Source organism: Cricetulus griseus, chromosome 4 (genome assembly GCF_003668045.3).
Source record: "Cricetulus griseus strain 17A/GY chromosome 4, alternate assembly CriGri-PICRH-1.0, whole genome shotgun sequence".
NCBI lineage: Eukaryota > Metazoa > Chordata > Mammalia > Rodentia > Cricetidae > Cricetulus > Cricetulus griseus.
The window spans coordinates 139,626,962-139,639,949 of record NC_048597.1 but is presented as its reverse complement, the minus strand read 5'-3'; positions in this window follow the sequence as shown (position 1 = coordinate 139,639,949).

Sequence of the window (12,988 nt, the reverse complement as noted above, 5' to 3'; positions counted from 1 at the left end):
TTGTGTGCACAAGTGCAGCGCCTGCAGAAGCCAGAAGAGGCTGTTGGAGTCTCTGGAGCTAGAGTTACAGATATTAGTGAGCCACCATGTTGTGCTGGGAACTGAGCTTTAGTCCTCAGCAAGAACACTGTGTGCTCTTAATCACTGAGCCATCTCTCCAGCCTGTTTCCTGCAATTTTATATAGCTGGATAAAAGTTGATGTACTCTTTGGTCAGGCTTATTTCACCCAGCATAGTTATTCTGAGCTTCATCTGTGTTCCTGTCAGTTTATACTTTCTTCTCCATGCATAGCGGCATTGCATGAAACAGCACCAAATGTTTTCTCTTTATATTGAAGAGCATTTGCATTATTTCAAGTTCTTACTGATATATATATATACACACATACACACACATAATTGCTCTGACTATGATTTCATTCTCTTTTGTATCTAAGAGTAGTATGGCTAGGAAAGTAGGGATATATTTCAGTTTTGCATGACAGTTCTCCAAATTGCTTTATATTTTCACTGGGGAAATCAAATATTTGATGTCTGTATCAACAATTGTGGTTGGCCATTCTTATCAGTGTATAGTGGTGTCTTAACTGTGGCTTTAATTTGCAGCTCAGTGATGATGTTGAGCATCTTATGATTATCACCTGAAAGATGTCTTACAGTTACTCATCTCTGTTGTTTTAAGAGTGTAGGCAGCCATAGATAATAAGCAAATGAAGAGTGTGGCTGTATTCCAATAAAATTGTCTATACTAAAGCAACAGCAATCAGACAGCAGCTTGCATTCAGCCTTGAGATTGTAATGTACTGTTCCCTGACATAGATGATTGTGTCCATTTGAATAAAGACAGTTTTGCTTTTTTCCTTTCTTAATTTTTTTTTTTTTGAGACAGTCTTTCTATGTAGTCCTGGCTGGCCTGGAACTTACAGAGATGCTCCTGTTTCTGCCTCCTCCTGCCTCTGAGATTAAAGATGCATGCCACCATGCTTGGCTGTATTATGGGTGTTTGTTGTTTAATGTTTATGCCTGGTTGCACCAGCTAGAACATCCAGTAGAGCATTGAATGGAAATGGTGGGAGTAGACATCTTTATCTCGTTCCTGATCTCAGAGGAAAGCATTCAGCATTTTAATCTTAGCTGTAGTTTTTACAAGCATGTTGTTTATCAGATTAGGAAATTATGTCTTTTTAATTTTTGGTTTATTGTATGAACCAGCTTTTGGTTTATTGATTTAACTCTATCATATTTTTGGTCTATCTCAGGAAATTGCCTTTAATTCAAAAAATTTTTTATGATGAATATCTTCTTGCTGCTGTTTCTGTTTTTTCCTGGTGAGTTCTACCAGCTGATCACCAGATGTCAAGCCAGCCTCATGTTTCTGTCTTAAAATGGTCTTCCTCTTGATTGCTGATTTTATCATTTTTATACAATAAAGAATATTGATTGCAGTTTTCTTATAAAATCTTTGGTTTTGATATCTGGGTCATGCTGCCCTCACAGAATAAGGTGGGAAATACTACTATTATTTCTTCCTCTTCTTCCTTCTCTTCTGTGTTTCTGGGGAGCTTAGGAAGAGTTGGAATTTTCCCATTAAGTTGTTGGTGACATTCACTAGTGAAGCATACTTGGTCTGCAGTTTCTTTATGGGGAGGCTTTTAATTATAAATATTTTTGTCTTAAGTGTTGGGTCTGGTCTTTATTAGCCCCACATTGCAGTGGCCATTTATCAAGGACTGATGTCTTCCTGGTTGTAGTCAGAACCAGCCGAACAACCCCGGTCCAACCTTGAGTGGAGGAGTGTGGACAAAGGAAGGCTAACTATCCAATGGTGTTAAAGAAGAGACAGAGACACCTGGTCATCTCAGGAGGGCAATCAGTTAATGCTGAAAGCCACAGTTTATTGTTCCATTATCTTAAATAAGCATCCAAAGGTGGGGGCAATGGCAGAAGACATCTATTATCATGTATAAAAGGGCTGATAGCAAATATTTCCCTAAAACCTGCAGACTCCTTTGCTGCACGTACTCAAGCCCTCTGGAGCTTCACACCAGCACATCTCACTAGCCTTCAGGATGAGTGTAGACACACCCTGGCCCAAGGCTACTGCTATTCAGAAGAGGAGCCATTCTCCACCAAACCCAGGCGATCCATTGGCTATCAGCCCACATCTAAAAGACAATAAAAATTCTGGGCTCTCCAGAACTTGTGGCCTGTGGAATAGATTTCCGAAATAGATCTATTTTTGGCCCAACACTTAAGTCAATATGAAGCTACACTGGTACTGACTCTTGAGTGAAAGTTTTCAGTATTTTTCTAGGAATCTTTATTTCATCATAATTGTCTAATTTGTAAGTATGAAATTGTTCATAATGTTTTTCATTCTTTTAATTTCTGTATCAATACAATGTTTCTTTTCTTGACAGTGTTAATTTGTATCTTAGTTCTTGGTCAGACTAGGTAAAGGTTTATTAACTATTAATCTTTTTAAAGAACTAGCTTTTGATTTTTTTGATTTTCTTTTGGTTTTGTTTTCTATCATGTAGCTTTTGCTTTGATCTTTATTATTTCTTTCATTTTGCTTTTGTTGAATATAATGTTATTTTTGTGATTCCTTAAGATAATATCTAAGGTCACTGACTTGAGACTTCTTCTTTTTTAATATGTCTCTTTTTTAATGTAAATCTTTTAGGTGCTATAGCTTTCAAATTACTGCTTTAGTGCCCTAGCACAAAAATCTAATGTCAGATTTTCCATTCAATTTAGAATTCTTTTGAAAAAGATTTACCTGTGTGTGTGTGTGTGTGTGTGTGTGTGTGTGTGTGTGTGTGTGTGTGTGTGTATGTGTATGTGTGTGTGTCTTTGGGAGAGGATGTGCACTTGCATACTTATGCCTACAGAGGTCATAAGAGGGTGTCCGACTTCTTGGAGCTTCAGAGATAGGCAGCTAATAGGGAGCTGGGGGCTGAACTTAGGTTCTCTGCAAGAGCAGTAGCCCTCTTAACTGCAGAGGCATTTCTGTCTAACTCTTGGTTCAGAATACTTTTTAATGTCGTTTGTTTATTTGATTGAGACAGGGCCTAGCCTTGACTTTGCAAGCCCCATCCTTTATTTTTCATGCGTTAGGGTTAGTTACAATGTGTACCACCACTCTGAATTTCCTCTCTGATATATGGGTTGTTGAAAATGTGTGATTTTGTTTCTAGAGTAGTTAATCCTGTTATTAATATTTTAATTTCATTTGACCTGACAGCAGACTTTGTGACTTCACCATTAAAGTTTACTCTGACTGATGGTTAGAACATAGTCCCTCATATGTGTGCCCTATGCGAATTTGAGAAATTGTATTCCATTCTTTTTACATGAAGTATTTTAGAATTACTAGATAGGTTAAGTTAGTTGGTAGCTTTTTTTTCTTTACTGGTTTTCTACCTACTTGTTTTGTTTAATAAAAACTGTTGAAATTTGCAACAAAAATCTCTCTTTTTTTAGGATTTGCATTAAATTAGGTGCATGACTCTTGGAATTTTATATTCTCTTGAAGAATGAAATTTTCATCATTATTAGATAACATTCTTTACTGCCAACTTGGCTCCCTGTCCTTTTTTTTTTATGTTTATGTGTGTGTGTGTGCTTACATGATTTTATATGTTTATATGTACTGTGTGTGTGTAGGAGTCTATGGAGTCCAGAAGAGGGCATCAGATCATCACAACTGGAATTATGGAGGGTCGTGAGTTACCATGTAGGTGCTAGGAATCAAACTCGGGTCCTCTGTAGGAATAGTGCATGCTTTTAATTACTGAGCCCTCTTTCCAACCCATCCTTTAATATTTTGTTGTTTGTTTTTAGCAGTTTCTTACCTTCTGCTACTGTGAGGCTCATCTTACATTTTATGTGCTCTAGAATCCGCCATTTCTCCAGTGTGTCCTAGATTCTGTTAGTGGAGAATGTTATTTAGGAAGCAAAGGAACTTGCGCTTCTAAGGCTCTCTGTGGAGCAGGGCTTGGCCATACAGCATTTCTCTTGCTCTGTCATCATTTGTGTACAGTAAAATAAAGTGTTTAGCTGGTGTGCCTTCTAGGCCAGCCCGAAAGCTTTGATTGCCCCTGCATACTTATTTCTTCTCTCTTTGTAAGAAACTTGGTTCTCTATCTACAACATGGTTTATTGGTTTAACTCTTGTGTATGTAAATATTTTTTTTTTCTTTCTGAGCTGCTAACCCACATAGCTGTTGGGGGAAAAGCCAGCTAGACTGCAGTGTCTTGTCAGAAAGTACTTTTCAGTAGCTTTTTGTTTTGTTTTTGTTTTCCCTCAGGGATCGGTGTGAATGACGTTCTATTTGTAATGCTTTCCTTTGTTACATTCTGTCTGTCCTCCTTCTTACTTCTAACGTCCTTGCTGATTCTTTTTTTAAGTTTCCATACAATGAAGTTCACTCTTTATAATCTCTAATTCTAACCTCTAGACAAATGTTTAGTTATGTATTTACTGTTGCAGGGTTATACTCCTGAAATTCCATTATATCATCCTTTCTGCCACCTTTTTACTTTATTTATTTATTTATTTAGTTTTAAAAGACTTATTTTTTTGTATACAATGTTCTGCCTGTATGTCTGCCTGCATGCCAGAAAAGGGCCTCAGATCTTATTACATATAGTTGTGAGCCACCATATGGTTGCTGGGAATTGAACTCAGGACCTCTGGAAGAGCAGCCAGTGCTCTTAACCACTGAGCCATCTCTGCAGTCCCTATTTTATTTATTAAAGTAACTTATTTCATGGATACTGATAATATATATTTTTAAGCCAAACCAACAGAAAACATGCCATGGCCATTTTTTTTTTGAAGTTGCTTTTGAAATAAAAAGTATGTAGATTAGGCAGGACTAAATTAATTGAATTTTGACACCTGAAATTAACAGCAAGGAAATGATCTAGGAATATCATTGCTTTGTTTGCATTCTGTGCTGGAATGGCTGCTTTCAGCATGGGGTCTTGAATAGTTTCCTCTGAAATAACACCTCTCATGTTCTTACCCTTGGCAGAGCCATTTAAAACAGTGAGTGGGAGTTGACCATCGGAAAAGCAGCCAAAGGCCTCTTGATTAGATAGTACAGAGCCTCCCACTACTGATACTTGTAAATCCCTTTCAGTACAGTAGCAGCCTCCTGTCTATGAGATGTACTGTGTTTTCTTTTCTACCTTTTAAAAAATATTTTGCCATTCTTGCCCTTTTCTTATATTTATGAACTTATTAATTTATTCAGTGTACTTTAGATATTAAGGCATGATTATATATATGGCTTTAAAGTGTAGAGTTTCCTCTTATATTGGCCTGTTTCCTTAAACTAAACATAAAACTAAAATATTTGTTTTGAATTATTAGTTTTATTTGTTGACTACATTTAATTATATAGTCTGCATTTGTAAAATTTATGCATTGAATATACATGCACTTCTCGTGCTTTAAATTAAAATATAAATAAGTTTTTTTTTTTTTTCCTGTCGTGAAACAAGGCCTCTCTGCAGTCTAGGCAGGCCTCACACTTGTTGTGTGTTCAAAACTTACCTCAAATGGTCTTCCTTCTGCTAAGTGTTGTAAGTGCTGGAATTCTAGGAACTGAGCTAGCACACCTAGCTTGTTTGAATATCTTTCTTACTCACTGAGGAAAAAAAATAAAACTAAATTGCTTCATTTGTAAGAATATAAGTCAGTGATCATGAGGCAGAAAAGATTTTCCTGTAATAGACTTGGTAGTCTCTATTCTTGTTCTGTTTTGGTTGAACTGACCTGAAGCTAAAGTGTACACATGAGAATTGAACTTTTTCTTTGTTTTAATAACAACCACTCTTAATTTTCCCCATCCTTTAACATTTCAGTTATACTGGATAATTTTATACCATGTTTATTTTTCTTTTAACGTATTGTGTTAAAAGAAAGCTGAAAGTCATGCAGCTTGAATATGTTTCTTGTTGCTATGACAGTGGAATGAAACCTTATCCCTTCTTGACAGTGGTCCGTGATAGGTTCAATTACCTTACCATGTTCAGTCTGGGAGCATGAAGTGACTATTCCATTCAGACTCTAAAGTAGGACCATGTTCCTTCACTGCCTTTGACAACAACAGCGAAGGCTGTTTCCATGTACCTCTTGAGGCTGCTGAGACAGAGAGAGATCCCTGGAGAGTATAAACAAGATGGAAGACATTGCAGAATTTGTGCAGTTGGGATGCAAATATAACTTTGAGTTAGTCTTTGTAAGAGCACATATTTTTGTCTTGGAATTCTGATACCAGCACTTGTTATGAGATGCAAATAGTGTTTGCAGGAGTGGGCTCACACAGAGTGGCTTTGTGCCAAGGTCTCCACTCATTGAAAGTGTTAGGACTGATGTATTTGCAGATGAGGTGTTTCACAGAGCAAGAATGTGCCTTGACACATGTTGTGTATTTAGTCGTAATCACTTGTCATGCCTCAGCACCTCCAAGATGAGTCTCATGGAAAAAGACCGAGGATTTTATGTGTCTGTCTAAACTTCAAGCCAAGAATAGTAAATGCTTGGTCTGATTGGCCTGCTGTTATAAAAGGTGACAGTGCTGGGTTTGTTTGAACATGATGACCATCTTTTTTTCATCAGGTATGTTATGGTTCCATTACTATTTCAATGCAAAGCTAAACTCATGGTAAGCAAAGCAGGGATGCCATCTAAGCTCTCTTTTTGTTGTATACTTTTTGAATGATTAAAACACATAAGCATCGTTGACCAATTACAAAAGGAGGTGATGCTGTTATTCTGGGTCACTCTTTCCCTTCTTCTTTCTCTTCCACCTTTCTCCCACCTTTCTTCCCCATTCCTCCTCCTGTCCTTTGTCATATTTGCTTCCTTCCTTTTTCTTCAAAGAGCCTGTGGTGCAGATGGAGTGGGAATTCCATATCATATTGCCTGGTCGTTTGTTATTAAAGACTGTATGACACAGCTGTTCCCTTCTCTCTTTTAGTCTTTTCCCATAACTTCTGTGCACACACCACCAACTTTTCCCCTCTACAAATCCCAGACCTTCTTAATATGTATAAAGCTGCATGTTAGAAAGGAGTGGGGCCACTTCTTTTTTTTTTTTTTTTTTTTTTTTTTGGTTTTTCGAGACAGGGTTTCTCTGTGTATGTACCAGGGTTTCTCTGTGTACGTACCTTTGGAGCCTATCCTGGCACTCGCTCTGGAGACCAGGCTGGCCTCGAACTCACAGAGATCCACCTGCCTCTGCCTCCCGAGTGCTGGGATTAAAGGCGTGCGCCACCAACGCCCGGCGACGCCACTTCTTTTAGTACAGTTATTTCTTTAGTTATATCTATCACAGGCATTGGTGATAGAGTTTTACTATTTTAATATTAATCATATTTGTGCTTAAGAAATCTTTGATGAAGCTGAGCAGTGGTGACACATACCTTGAATCCAAACACTCAAGAAGCAGAGGCAGAGGTGGATCTTTGTGAATTCAAGGCCAGCCTCTCCTACAGAATGATTTCCACGACAGACAGGACTTCACAGAGAAACCCTGTCTCTTAAAAAAAGGAAATCTTCGATGGTGGGACTGGAGAGATGCTCAGCAACCAAGGATGCATACGGCTCTTACAGAGTGTACTGCACTGAGTGTACTGCACCCAGTGTCCACATCAGGGGGCTCGGTCATCTGTAACTCTAGCTATAGGGGATCCAGTGCTATCTTTTAGTCTCTGAATGGATCCTGTGCATTCTCCACCACAACATATACACATCATTAACAATAAAAACTTTTTTAAAAAGCAAATCTTTGGTGACTTGAGTTGGGAGACAGTGGAATCAGATGGAAACAGCACCTCGTCTGATGGTTGCATACTAACTTAACATCTCCATGTTACAAGCACTGCTCTGACTCCACACTCTTGAGTTTCCCTTGGAGAATTCCCAGAATGTGCACAGTGGAATCTCATACATTGTTCTTTTAAGAAGTACCTTAGCCAGGGAATTAGCATGTCAGCATTCTTCAGAGAGACACATCTCCGTAGAAGAGTTATGGTAAGGGATTGTTTTGTATGAACACTGACATGTTCAGAATTTACAGTGTGGCCCTGTAGCCTGGTGACCCTGGAGACACAGTGGTACTGCCAATTCCAAAGACATTTTGCTGAAGAACTCCCTTTTCTATCTGGAGAGCACTCTTCAATTCTATTTAGATATGCAGCCGATTTTAGGATAAGATCTAATGATACCACAGAACCCAGAGTTCCACAGTTTAAATAGTAATGCTATGCAAAAACACCCTCCAAGTTGACTCATAAAATTAACTATCTAAGCCAGATTTATTTTTAATCCCATCATGTTTGGCTGGGCATTTTTTTTTTTTTTAAAGACAGGGCTTCACTCTGTCACCCAAACTGGTCTAAAACTCATATTTGTCCTGCCCTGCCTTCCTTGTGCAACACCAGCCAGGCTTATACTTTATCTTTAAGGGTCTGTTTGATGATATTGACATTTGGTTTGGCCTTGATCACAGTGGGTAAGCATAAGCAGGGCTTCATCCAGCTGTGCTATGGTTTTGAATGATTTATAGTCTGCTGTATGTCTTAGGTGAATGGTTCTAGACAATAGTGTTTTGTGTCCTTTCTCCCTCAGTTGTTGAAAGTTGGCTAATAAACTGTGATATTGTTGAAAAGATGCTTTTTACAAATATATAAATATATATACATATTTTTTCTGTAAGGGGGATTTCGCTGAGCATGTATAAGCAAGTGTTCTGTTTTGAACAGTAAACATGTAGTTAATGTTCATGGAAAAGCCTGCTCCAGCGCTTTATATTTAGACTTGAGCCCCACTGGGCCAGCAGTCCCACAGCGCTGCGTGCTTGAGTCCTGGTTAGTGGAAAGTTTCTTTTGAGCAGGAGACAAAGTGAACAGAATGTCAGAAAGCTAAATATAAATCCTCCGAGAGCTAGTCATACATAAACTAGTTTTTAGCCAACAATATATTGTAGATTGAATTTTTCTTCTCTCTCTCTCTCTCTCTCTCTCTCCCCTCTCTCTCTCTCTCTCTCTGTTTTTTGAGACAGGGTTTCTCTGTGTAGCTTTGGAGCCTGTCCTGGAACTTACTCTGTAGACGAGGTTGGCCTCAAACTCACAGAGATCCACCTGGACTAAAGGCATCACTACCACCCAGCTGAAATATTTTTAAAAGAAAATTTTTTATCTTGGTTTATAGTGATGAGTATAAATAACAGTTAATGTAATTTACATGAAATGATAAGATTATTGATTTTTCTCTTTTAGCTGGCCCTGTAGGTAGATCATAGCTATTGTTAAAGATAGAAACCCTTTTATCTTTTGTTATTGTAGCATTTTATTTTTGAGTCAGTAGATCTGGTCTACTGTTTACATGACTGTAACTTCAAAAAAGAAAAAGAAAAAAAGAGAAAATGAAAAAAAGATGCATAGTTTGCTTCAAGATTTTGAGCAGTGTTGCTGTGGGCTGTTTAGTCATTTGTGGAACTTAGTTCTTCCCAGTGTGCTACAGCTCTTAGAACACTCAACCAGAGTAAGGCGACCTGCACTGAACTAAGTGTGTGGGCTGAAACTCACACCATTTCACAATCCAGCACCTCCTTTGGTTTAAGTCTGGTTTTGTTGTATTTTACCTTATTGGTTGGTTTTGCTTGAGCCTCTAGAAACATTTTATAGCCAGTAACTCTCTGGGTAGTAAGCGGAAGCATAGGCCTCACCATGCTGGGCAGCAGGCTGTGTCTGAGTGTAACTGACCGTGTGTGTGTGTGTGTGTGTGTGTGTGTGTGTGTGTAGCTGCATAAGAGAGAAAACATGCTATATGTCTTTCTGAGTCTTGCTTAGGGAAGTAGAACTTTAAACAAGTGAAGAAGGATCAGTGTGTGACTTGTCCCCCATCCTATCCCCAGACCCTGTCAGACTCCCTAGGTTTTTCAACACTGAAGGAGGCAACTGTAGTTGTTGTCCACAGCTGCTACAATTGTTCCTAAAGGAAAGGGAAGAGGAAACGAAGAGCACGGTAGCCCTGAGGTCCTCTGGCAACGAGGAAAGGCATTGTAAATGTCAGAGCGCCCACCCGTATTTCCTCCCTCCCCTTATCATCAGCATCTTGCTGGCTCCCTGCACTCCTGGTTAACTTAGTTCAGTGTCTTCAACAGGAGGAAGAGGTGTTGGGTTGAAGATGACAGCGCCAACTGGACATCACACCAAGGCCTTTTTTAGTCCACTTCCCTTGCAAATTCATCTAAAAAAAGGTTTCAATAAAACAATAGGCCATCCATTTAGACTTCAAGGACTGATTCATGTTTTCCTTTTGGTATAAAATCTCTGTTACATGTGTCTGTTGCTGTCTCTTATTTGTGAGTAGACTTTAGCATTGTGTTTCCTGTAAGAAAATTTATGAAATAAATCAGGAAGTAGGAGTGACAAGTCCAAACTGGGAAGAACACACAGTAATCTTTAAACTCAAGGGATACCAGGAGGTGGAGTCAGTATTGAGACTGTGTTGTTAGATAGTCCCAGTGATGTACAGATGTACAGCAGCACTCTGCACGACCTTCCTCTGCTCCATCATCTGCCAAAGTACTGGGGGAAGGGAGGGGAGGGACTACAGCATCCACTTGTTCTTCTCTTTACAGAAAGCAACAGTATGCAGGCAAGATGGTACTTTCCTTTAGCAGAATAGTCAACTGACCTACAAGAAAAAGTGAACTGTCCTAGTTGGTGCCTGTCAAAAGCATGCTGTTTCTAAGTTTAGATTTTATTTCTGGTCTGCTTCTCTGCACTCCACACTCCGTAGCTGGTGGGTTTTCTTTTTTTCTTCTTCCTTCCTTTCTGTTTTCTTTTTCTTTTTTTCTTTGTTTTGTTTTTCAAGACAGGGTTTCTATGTGTAACAGCTCTGGCTGTTCTGGAACTTTCTCTGTAAATCAGGCTGGCCTCAAACTCACAGATATCCGATTAAAGGTGTGCCACCACTGCCTGGAAGAGAGGATAGGAACACCGGGAATTGACCTGAGGTCCTCTGACCCTCTCAGCTGCATTTGCTCTGCTCAGACTTAAGGATCTCAACTTTTCTCCGCTTTGCTCTCATTCTGTTACCAATAACCTGTGTCTGGTGCATCCTACGATGTCCTTGCCTTTGGACCATGTTAGCTTTAGGAAATAAGTAGATTATAGATGGGGGTTTCCAGATGTTTACCATCTCTTCCTCAATCTTCTTTTTGAGACAAGGTCTCACTCTGTAGCCATAATTGGCCCTGAATTTACCAGTTATCATAGTCTGGCCTCAAATTCTTGATCCTCCAACCTTACCCTTCCAATTGCTGAATCACAGGCCTGCACTTCCAATCCTGGTGTTTGAATTCTTTCTTTTTATTTTATTATTTTTAAAATAATTTTCATTTTTGAAAACGTTATGCATTTATACAGTATATTTTGATTATAGCCATACATAACAACTGCTTTCCAACACCACCCTCTTTTACCTCCTACGCTATTTCTCTTCCAGCTTCATATTCTCTTTGTGTTGTTGTTGTTGTTGTTATTAATAAACCAGAGTCAAAATAGTGCTATCCGTATCCACATGAGTGTGTAGCCTTCCCTTGGGGCATGAGCAGCTGCATCCCCAAAGAAAGTTTGACTCTTTTCTCTCAGAAACTATCAACTGCCTGTACTTCCTTTAATAAGAATGGGGCATTGGGCCCTCCCCAATCCACACTGGAATTTTGACTGGCTTGATCTTGTGCCAGTAAACACAGTTGCCGTGAGTCTGAATGCAAAGCTTGTCATATCCAAAAGTGAATACTTCATTCTCTCTTCTCCATCCACTGGCTTGGACATTATTCCCACCCCGTTCTGTGAAGTTCCCTGAGCTTTGGATGGTGTGACATTGATAGAGATGGTGCATGCACAGCTGAGCACTCATAATTATTTATACTTGGCACTTGAACCAATTATGAGTCCATGCACTAACCACTGTTCATTGCAAAAAGAGGCTTCTCTGCCCAAGGTTGAGAGCAGCAGAAATCTGTGGGCATAAACAAATCTGTAGAGAGTAGTTTGACAAAATAGGCATTTAGCAAAAGTACAACTGTAGGATTCCCAAGTCATAAGCCTTTGACTAGGTTTACAGTAGTAGGCACAAACACCACCGCTGGAGTAGGTTACCCCCATAACAGTCATGCCATTGTTATACCAGCGGTCATATCTTGCAGGAGGCCAGTATTGTAGCTTGCAGTGTCCAGCACTTAGTAAAACTGTTGATGTCTTTTTTCCTTAGCAGACTGCATAGCACCTTCTGGCACAGTGTAAGCTGGCTTCCTGTGAATTTGAGTTGATTTCTCCAAGTCCTTCATCCAAAGCCAGTGGTAACCAAAGCGTCTTTAGCAAGAGGGTCTTACATCTAGTTAGTGGACAACTAAGAGCAGTGGCAGTGGCCTGTGTTGATTTGAGTGCCTCTGAGACCTCTATGACCATTAACTCAGGGAGGCCTATATCAGATTATAGTGGCAAGTCTGTGGGGTCATTTTTTTGATTAATGATTGATATATGTAAAGGAACAGAGTCAAACATGGGGTATGGTTATTAATGGTATATTTTTTTAAGAAGAAACACTCATAGGGGAAGCTGATAACCAGATTGGCACTGTAGTCTCAGCTGCACTTGGAGATCCTATTGGAACCCAGAAAGAGACCGAAGGCCTCCTTTCCAGCTTTTATTCCACCTTCTGCGTACCTGTGACCACACCCAAATGGGAGTAGTCAGCGCAGCAGGTCCATGGGATTTCTCCCTACAGATGTGGGAGGACCCAGCTCATTGTGGGTGCTGCTACCTCTGTACAGGTGATCCTGAGGCATATAAGAAAACAGGCTGAGCAAGCCATGAGGAACGAGCCAGTGAGCAGCACTCCTCCATGGCTTCTGCTTCAGTTCTTGTCTTGACCTCCCTCAGCCATGGAGTGTGA